This window comes from Oncorhynchus kisutch, linkage group LG27 (genome assembly GCF_002021735.2).
Source record: "Oncorhynchus kisutch isolate 150728-3 linkage group LG27, Okis_V2, whole genome shotgun sequence".
NCBI lineage: Eukaryota > Metazoa > Chordata > Actinopteri > Salmoniformes > Salmonidae > Oncorhynchus > Oncorhynchus kisutch.
The window spans coordinates 7,513,562-7,522,516 of NC_034200.2; positions in this window are offsets into that span (position 1 = coordinate 7,513,562).

The following is an 8,955-nucleotide window of genomic DNA, read 5'->3' on the forward strand; positions in this document are numbered from 1 at the left end:
ATTCTGAACAACACTTTGTTAAGAAACAACTAGGCCCTCAAAGAAAGGCCTTATGATATACAGTATGTAAATAATTTCATTTTAAAGGCTAATAAGGCTGGTGGAACCATTCATAGGAAGAACCCTCCTAAGATAAAATGGTTCTTGGTAGAACCCTTTATAGACAGTTCTAGGAAGAACCCTTCATAGAGGTGTCACGAGTCCGACCGAGGGTGTTTCCTTTTCCCGGGCGGGTGGCGCTCGGCGGTCGTCGTCACCGGCCTATTAGCTGCCACTGATTGTTTTTCCTTCCCCCTCCTTGTATGTTTAGTGGTAGCACGTGAGGGTTAATTAGTTTGTCTTTATTAGACAGCCGGCCCGCCTGGTTGTTGTGCGGGATTATTTCTATGTAACCTTCGGCTCTGTTTTAGAGGTACGTGTTTTGTGCCTGGTCGTGATTTTGTTCTATTGTACATTTTGATTCCCTGTGTTTGGGAACGTTACTTTTGTGAGCACCCTGAGGTGTGTTAGGCGTTATTAAAAGACGCATAACATTGAACTCTCTGTCTCCTGCATTTGACTCCACACCCACGACACCCGGAGCATTACAAGAGGGTTCTGGACACAAACCTTCATTGAGGGTTCTAGGTAGAACCATATACAGGGGATTCTTTGAAGAACCCTACATAGAGGGTCCTAGATAGAACCCTCTGAAAAGGGTTCTACCCATCACCAACAAGGGTTCCGCTATGGGGACAAACCGAAGAACCCTGTATGGTTCTACTTATCACCATTTATTATTTGAGTGTAGCATTCCATTTCACAAGTATTGAATAAATGAAACAGAGACAAATCGAAACAACATTGTCTTTCTCAAGCTGTATTGAAAGAGCTTTGATAAACAGCATATATTTTATCACTCTTTCCCTCCTCTTTCTCTCTCATCAACACAATGTTGAATCCAAACCACCCACCTCAGCTGCCTGTTGTTCTTTTCTTAACTATGTGTTCATTTACTGTTCCCTCAATTCACTCTCACTCCTCCATCTCTCTTCCTAGTATGTTTTCTGCTTGAAATCAGTTGCATTATGCACCCTTGATCCAAGAACATGTGTTATTCTATATTGTCATTATTGGTGTTTGATAATTGATACAAGGACCTAACCTCACCAAAGGCTACATATAGTGCTCAGTGCTACATAGTGGAGCATGGAGCTCCAAATGGGACAGACTGTGAATGAAGGCCCATTGCAAAATGTCTGAGAGTAACACTGATGTCAAGCACATGTTTCCCTCTCGCCCAACAGAAATAGACAGTCCTATTTAGAGGGATGGTTTGTTTGCGGTCTCAGAGCACTGATGTTTGCAATCTGGAAGCCGTGGCAGGTTTTTACACGATCAGTCATTCAAAAAGTGGTCAGAGAGAGAATTCACCATGTCTCTCTTTGTTTCTCTGTTGCCATGCACTTGTGCTAAAACATCATTTGATTCATATAGACTGCACGGGGAGTGCAGAAAGTATGCCGGACCCCGTCCAAGTCCTATCCAATGTCCAGAAGAATGAAGAAAAAGGGGAAAATACAAATATTTTTAGTAGCAAAGAGCAAAACCAAAGAGCCATCTGGTGGATCATTAAAATTAATTAGAGGTTTGAGACAAGTGACTCTATGTAAATTACAGCTGTTAAATTCCTGCCATCTTCACATGTAGGAAAACCCATTGAATAATGAACAATATAAATAGTCAGCAGACGGACTGTTACAGTAGTTAGCTGTGGTTCTGGCCATCAGACAACAAAGACGTTTTCATCACATGAACGTCAAGGCAAGGTGTTTGTGTGTGTGTACAAGCTGACAGCGCACTGCAACATGTTTCTTTTTCCTAGAATCTCTACTGCTTACCTTGATGACTACTGAAATGGGGACCCAAAGACAGACCAAATTTTTAAATTTTTTATATTTTTATTATTATTATTATTTTATTTTTTCTCTCTCTCGGAGGAGGACCTGAGCCCTAGGACCATGCCCCAGGACTACCTGACATGATGACTCCTTGCTGTCCCCAGTCCATCTGACTGTGCTGCTGCTTCAGTTTCAACTGTTCTGCCTTATTATTATCCGACCATGCTGGTCATTTATGAACATTTGAACATCTTGGCCATGTTCTGTTATAATCTCCACCCAGCACATCCAGAAGAGGACTGGCCACCCCACATAGCCTGGTTCCTCTCTAGGTTTCTTCCTAGGTTTTGGCCTTTCTAGGGAGTTTTTCCTAGCCACCGTGCTTCTACACCTGCATTGCTTGCTGTTTGGGGTTTTAGGCTTGGTTTCTGTACAGCACTTTGAGATATCAGCTGATGTACGAAGGGCTATATAAATACATTTGATTTGATTTGATTTCAGCAGGAGGAAACATTATTTTTGATATGGTGTAGCAATATTATGAAATGATCAGCCTTGTGTGAATGTGAATGGACTGTATTATCCAGTAGTACGCCATTTACACTCCTGCTCTCACTAACCTCTCAGTATCTCTGCTTATGAGTCGGTTACCAAAAAAACAGCATTTCAAAACACGGTCTACCTTGTGCTGCATACACTGTAAGGCTTACAGTGGGAAGTCAACATGGCAACGGAGCCAAACATAGGGATGTTGTTATCCATGTCGGCACCAACGATGTTAGGATGAAACAGTCAGAGGTCACCAAGCACAACATAGCTTCAGCATGTAAATCAACTAGAAAGATGTGTCGGCATCGAGTAATTGACTCTGGCCCCCTCCCAGTTAGGGGGAGTGACAGCAGAGTCTCACAACTCAATCGCTGGTTGAAAACTGTTTTGTGTCCCTCCCAAAAGATAGAATGTGTAGATAATTGTCCCTCTTTCTGGGACTCACCCACAACCAGGACCAACCCTGACCTGTTGAGAAGTGACGGACTCCATCCTAGCTGGAGGTGTGCTCTCATCTTATCTACGAACATAGACAGGGAACTAACTCCCCTAACTCCACAATGAAATAGGGTGCAAGCCTGGCAGCAGGCTGTTAGCCAGCCTGCCAGCTTAGTGGAGTCTGCCACTAGCACAGTCAGTGTAGTCAGCTCAGCTATCCCCCTTGAGACCGTGTCTGTGCCTCGTACTAGGTTGGGCAAAACTAAACATGGTGGTGTTCGCCTTAGCAATCTCACTGGAATAAAGACCTCCTCCATTCCTGCCATTATTGAAAGAGATTGTGATACCTCACATCTCAAAATAGGGGTACTTAATGTTAGATCCCTCACTTCCAAGGCAGAAGTGTTGATGTGATTGGCCTGACTGAAACATGGCTTAAGCCTGATGAATGTGTTAAATGAGGCCTCACCTCCTTGGTTACACATAAGTGTGGGGGACATGGTTACACTAGTGACCATATCCCCCACACTTATGATAGCAAATTTCAATTTACAAAACAATCACAGTTTTCGTCTTTTGAGCTTCTAGTCATGAAATCTATGCAGCCTACTGAATCACTTTTTATAGCTACTGCTGACAGGCCTCCTGGGCCAAATACAGCGTTCCTCACTGAGTTCCCTGAATTCCTATCGGACCTTGTAGTCATGGCAGATAATATTCAAATTTTTGGTGACTTCAATATTCACATGGAAAAGTCCACAGACCCACTCCAAAAGGCTTTCGGAGCCATCATCCACTCTGTGGGTTTTGTCCAACATGTCTCCAGACCTACTCACTGCCACAGTCATACTCTGGACCTAGTTAAGTCCCATGGAATAAGTGTTGTGGATCTTAATGTTTTTCCTCAGAATCCTGGACTAATCGGACCACCATTTTATTACGTTTGCCATCGCAACAAATAATCTCCTCAGACCAAGGATCATCAAAAGTCGTGCTATAAATTCTCAGACAACACAAAGATTTCTTGATGCCCTTCCAGACTTACCCATGGACGTCAGAGGACAAAAATCTGACGTCAGAGGACAAAAATCAGTTAACCGCCTAACTAAGAAACTCAATTTAACCTTAAACTAAAAACATTTGTCAGAAGAAAACTAGCTCCCTGGTATACAGAAAATACCCGAGCTCTGACGCAAGCTTCCAGAAAATTGGAATGGAAATGGCGCTACACCGAACTGGAAGTCTTCCGACTAGCTTGGAAAGACAGTACCGTGCAGTATCGAAGAGCTCTCACTGCTGCTCGATCATCCTATTTTTCCAACTTAATTGAGGAAAATGAGAACAATCCGAAATGTCTTTTTGATACTGTCGCAAAGCTAACTAAAAAGCAGCATTCCCCAAGAGAGGATGGCTTTCACTTCAGCAGTGATAAATTCATGAACTTCTTTAAGGACAAGATAATGATCATTAGAAAGCAAATTACGGACTACTCTTTAAATCTGCGTATTCCTCCAAAGCTCAGTTGTCCTGAGTCTGCACAACTCTGCCAGGACCTAGGATCAAGGGGGACACTCAAGTGTTTTAGTACTATATCTCTTGACACAATGATGAAAATAATCATGGCCTCTGTCCTCGTGGTCCTAGTTTAGTTTTGTTTAGTTTATTAATCATACTGGACCCTATTCCAACTAAACTATTGAAAGAGCTGCTTCCTGTGCTTTGCCCTCCTATATTTGAACATAATAAACGTCTCTCTATCCACCGGATGTGTACCAAACTCACTAAAAGTGGCAGTAATAAAGCCTCTCTTGAAAAAGTCAAACCTTGACCCAGAAAATACAAAAACCTATCGGCCTATGTCGAATCTCCCATTCCTCTAAATTTTTGGGGAAAAAGCTGTTGACAAACAATGTATACGAAATGCTTCAGTCTGGTTGTAGACCTCATCATAGCACTGAGACTGCACTTGTGAAGTTGGTAAATTACCTTTTAATGGCGTCAGACCGAGGCTCTGCATTTGTCCTCGTGGTCCTAGTTTAGTTTAGTTTATTAATTCAACCATTTTAAAAAACAAGCACACATAAAACTTAAAAGCCAAATATGCACATGAATAAAATCATTGAGGATAACACACAATAAAGTCTGCGACTTATTTCCATTGTGGTCCTCTTGAGACAAGATGGCTAGACAAGATCAAACACAGTATGGCAGTGAAATAATAAAACAAAAACATAGAAGAACATTTATCTCATCATTCCAGTTACATCGAAGGGGTTATTCATATGGGCACAGTATAGACATATAATATAATATAAACATATCAAACATATTTTTACTTTATTTTTAAAGCTGTCCGGAGAACACATTGTTTTTATAGGCAGAGGCTACTCATTCCACTCTGAGGCTCCAGTATACAAGAAAGTACCTTTCCCAGCATTACTCCTGAACCTGTATAAGCACACACCAGCAACACCTTATCTGGTGCTGTGATTGAGGAAAGTAATCACTTAGATATCTGCGCGCAGGACCATAAATACTCCTGTTAACCAAACCTAGTCTAATCTGGGACACCCTAGCCTCAACAGGCAGCCAGTTTAGTTCCTGATAGTAGCTCCTGCCTATGTGAGTACGTAGACTCACCTTCAATACTACCCTGATCAGCTTATTCTGGGCTATCTGTAGTTTCCCCTTCATATGTTTAGCCCCAAACCAGGAAGTACTAGCATAGTCAAAATGGCATTGAATGAGGGAAGTAGCTAGCACTTTCATGGAGTCCTCATCAAGCAGCTTGGACTTTCTAGCCAAAAACTTAGTCCTGGCATTAACCTTCCCTAGCACCTTATTGGCCATGCTCACACCTCCCAAGCTTCCATCAAGGATACATCCCAAGTAGCTAACAGAGGTTTTAGTAGTCAGCACCTCACCCCCTAAATCCACTCTTATTTCAGACAACCTACAAAATGTAGGTCTGAATCCAAAGATAATTGCTTCAGTTATCCCTAAGTGCAGAGATAGCTTATTATCTCCAAGCCATTTGCTAATGTTAGTAAGCTCTGTGCTAATTATGCTCTCCAACATAGTTTTACTTTTATGAGACACCAGAAGTGTAGAGTCATCCGCACAAAGAAAAAGACGGCAAGAACAATCATCTTTCATATTGTTAATGTACAATAAAAACAGCAGAGGCCCAAGCAGGCTCCCCTGCGGAACGTCACAACTCATTGGTTTTGCCTGAGACAGTGAACCATTCATCTCTACTACTTGCTCCCTTCCTGATAAATAGGACTTTACCCAGCCTAGAGGGATACTGCTTAACCCCAGTGCCTCCAGTTTGGAGACCTTAGTGCTTCTTTTGATTCCATTGATCACCATATTCATTTGGAGAGATTGGAAACCCAAATTGGTCTACACGGACAAGTTCTGGCCTGGTTTAGGTCTTATCTGTTGAAAAGATATCAGTTTGTCCTCTGACGAATGAACTGTATATTTCAGTGTTCCTCAAGGTTACATTTTAGGACCACTATTGTTTTCACTATATATTTTACCTCTTTGGGATGTCATTCTAAAACATAACGTTAACTTTCACTGCTATGCAGATGACACACAGCTGTACATTTTGATGAAACATGGTGAAGCCCCAAAATGCCCCTCGCTGAAAGCCTGTGTTTCAGACATAAGGAAGTGGATGGCTGCAAATGTTCTACTTTGAAACTCGGACAAAACATAGATGCTTGTTCTAGGTCCCAAGAAACAAAGAGATCTTCTGTTGAATCTGACAATTAATATTGATGGTTGTACAGTCGTCTCAAAAACAACTGTGAAGGACCTTGACGTTACTCTGGACCCTGATCTCTCTTTTGATGAACATATCAAGACTGTTTCAAAGACAGTTTTTTCCATCTACGTAACAATGCGAAAATTTGAAATTTTCTGTCCAAAAATTATCCAGAGAAATGTATCTATGCTTTTATCACTTCTAGGTTAGACTACTGCAATGCTCTACTTTCCGGCTACCCGGATAAAGCCCTAAATAAACTTCAGTTAGGGCTAAATACAGCTGCGAGAATCTTGACTAGAACCAAAATATTTGATCATATTACTCCAGGTCTAGCCTCTCTACATTGGCTTCCTGTTTACCTTTTGTGACTAGGGTGCAGTATTTTTATTTTTGGAAAAATAACGTTCCCGTAATAAACAGGATATTTTGTCAGGACAAGATGCTAGAATATGCATATAATTGACAGCTTAGGATAGAAAACACTCTAAAGTTTCCAAAACTGTAAAAATATTGTCTATGAGTACAACAGAACTGATGTTGCAGGCGAAAGCCTGAGAAAAATCCAATCAGGAAGGGAAAGCTCTGCGTTCCTATGCTTCCCTATTGAGCAGTGAATGAGATATCAACCAGATTCCTTTTCTATGGCTTCCCTAATGTGTCACAATACATAGTTTCAGGCTTTTATTTTGAAAAATGAGCCTGAACGTTAACATTGCGTCAGTGGTCAGCTGAAGTCTCTCAGAGTGTTTTGTGCGTAAAGGACAAATGCAGCCATTGTTTCTCTATATCCTACTAAGAAGCCACCAGTCCCGGTTGATATATTATCGAATAGATATTTGAAAAACACCTTGAGGATTGATTATAAACAACGTTTGCCATGTTTCTGTCGATATGGAGCTAATTTGGGATATTCTTCTGCGTTTTCGTGACTGCAATTTCCGGGCGATTTCTCAGCCAAACGTGAAGAACAAACGGAGCTATTTCGCCTACAAAAAATAATATTTTTGGGAAAAAGGAACATTGGTTATCTAACTGGGAGTCTCGTGAGTGAAAACATCCGAAGCTCATCAAAGGTAAACGATCTAATTTGATTGCTTTTCTGATTTCCGTGACCAAGTTACCTGCTGCTAGCTGGACAATGCTAGGCTATCGATAAACTTACACAAATGCTTGTCTAGCTTTGGCTGTAAAGCATATTTTGAAAATCTGAGATGACAGGGTGATTGACAAAAGGCTAAGCTGTGTCTCAATATATTTCACTTGTGATTTTCATGAATAGGAATATTTTTTGAGCTCTATCACAACCCTGTGACTCTCAGATCAATTCAGTGTCTATCAATGAATTCTCTGAGAGTCCCTTTCACATTGCAACCGAGATCCTTTATTAAATCAAACACCAACCGCAGAATATTTATGTGGAACATTTGTCTATCAAATTAATCAGGGTAGATTTATCTGGGCATTTAAGATTTGTCCGATAGACCTATTCAGATAGCAGCCGATAAGACAGATGGGCAGATGATGCCGGTAGTCCAGTCGTGAAGGCCCGGTGGGGCACCGCATCGTCAGTTAAACGGGTCCGGATAGGTGATTGTAGCCCAGGAGTGGCTGATGGAACTCTTCAGGTGGCTAGCTCCGGAATAATTGATGTTTGCACCGGAATCGACGTAAGCCATTAGTCACACGGATAGCAGCTAGCTAGCTGCGAGATCCAGGTATAAATGTCCAGAGCTTGCGGTTGAAATCAGGGGATATGGAGAGAAAAATAGGTCCGGTATGTTCTGGTCTGAGTCGCGTTAGTACAAATCTGGTGATAGCTTTTCAAGCTAAAGGATAGCTTATTACCACAAACCATGGTTAGCTGAATACTAACATTAGCCAGTAAACTGGCTAGCTTCTGGCTAGCTTCTGGTTAGCTACTGACTAGCTTCTGGTTAGCTACTGACTAGCTTCTGGTTAGCTACTGACTAGCTTCTGGTTAGCTTCTGGCTAGCTTCTGGTTAGCTTCTGGCTAGCTTCTGGTTAGCTTCTGGCTAGCTTCTGCTTAGCTTCTGGCTAGCTTCTGAATAGCTTCTGGCTAGCTTCTGAATAGCTTCTGGCTAGCTTCTGGTTAGCTTCTATTGTGGATTTCAGATTTGAGGTAAATAATACTTTTTTTTCATTGGTGAGGCGGGTTGCAGGAGAATGTTTTGAAGTTGAGTTTTTGGAAAAGAAAATATATAAAAGATATGCAAAGAAAGATGTAAATATATACACGGGACAAGACGAGGACAAAGGTATATGGTATATTGGTATATGTAGCTATTTGTT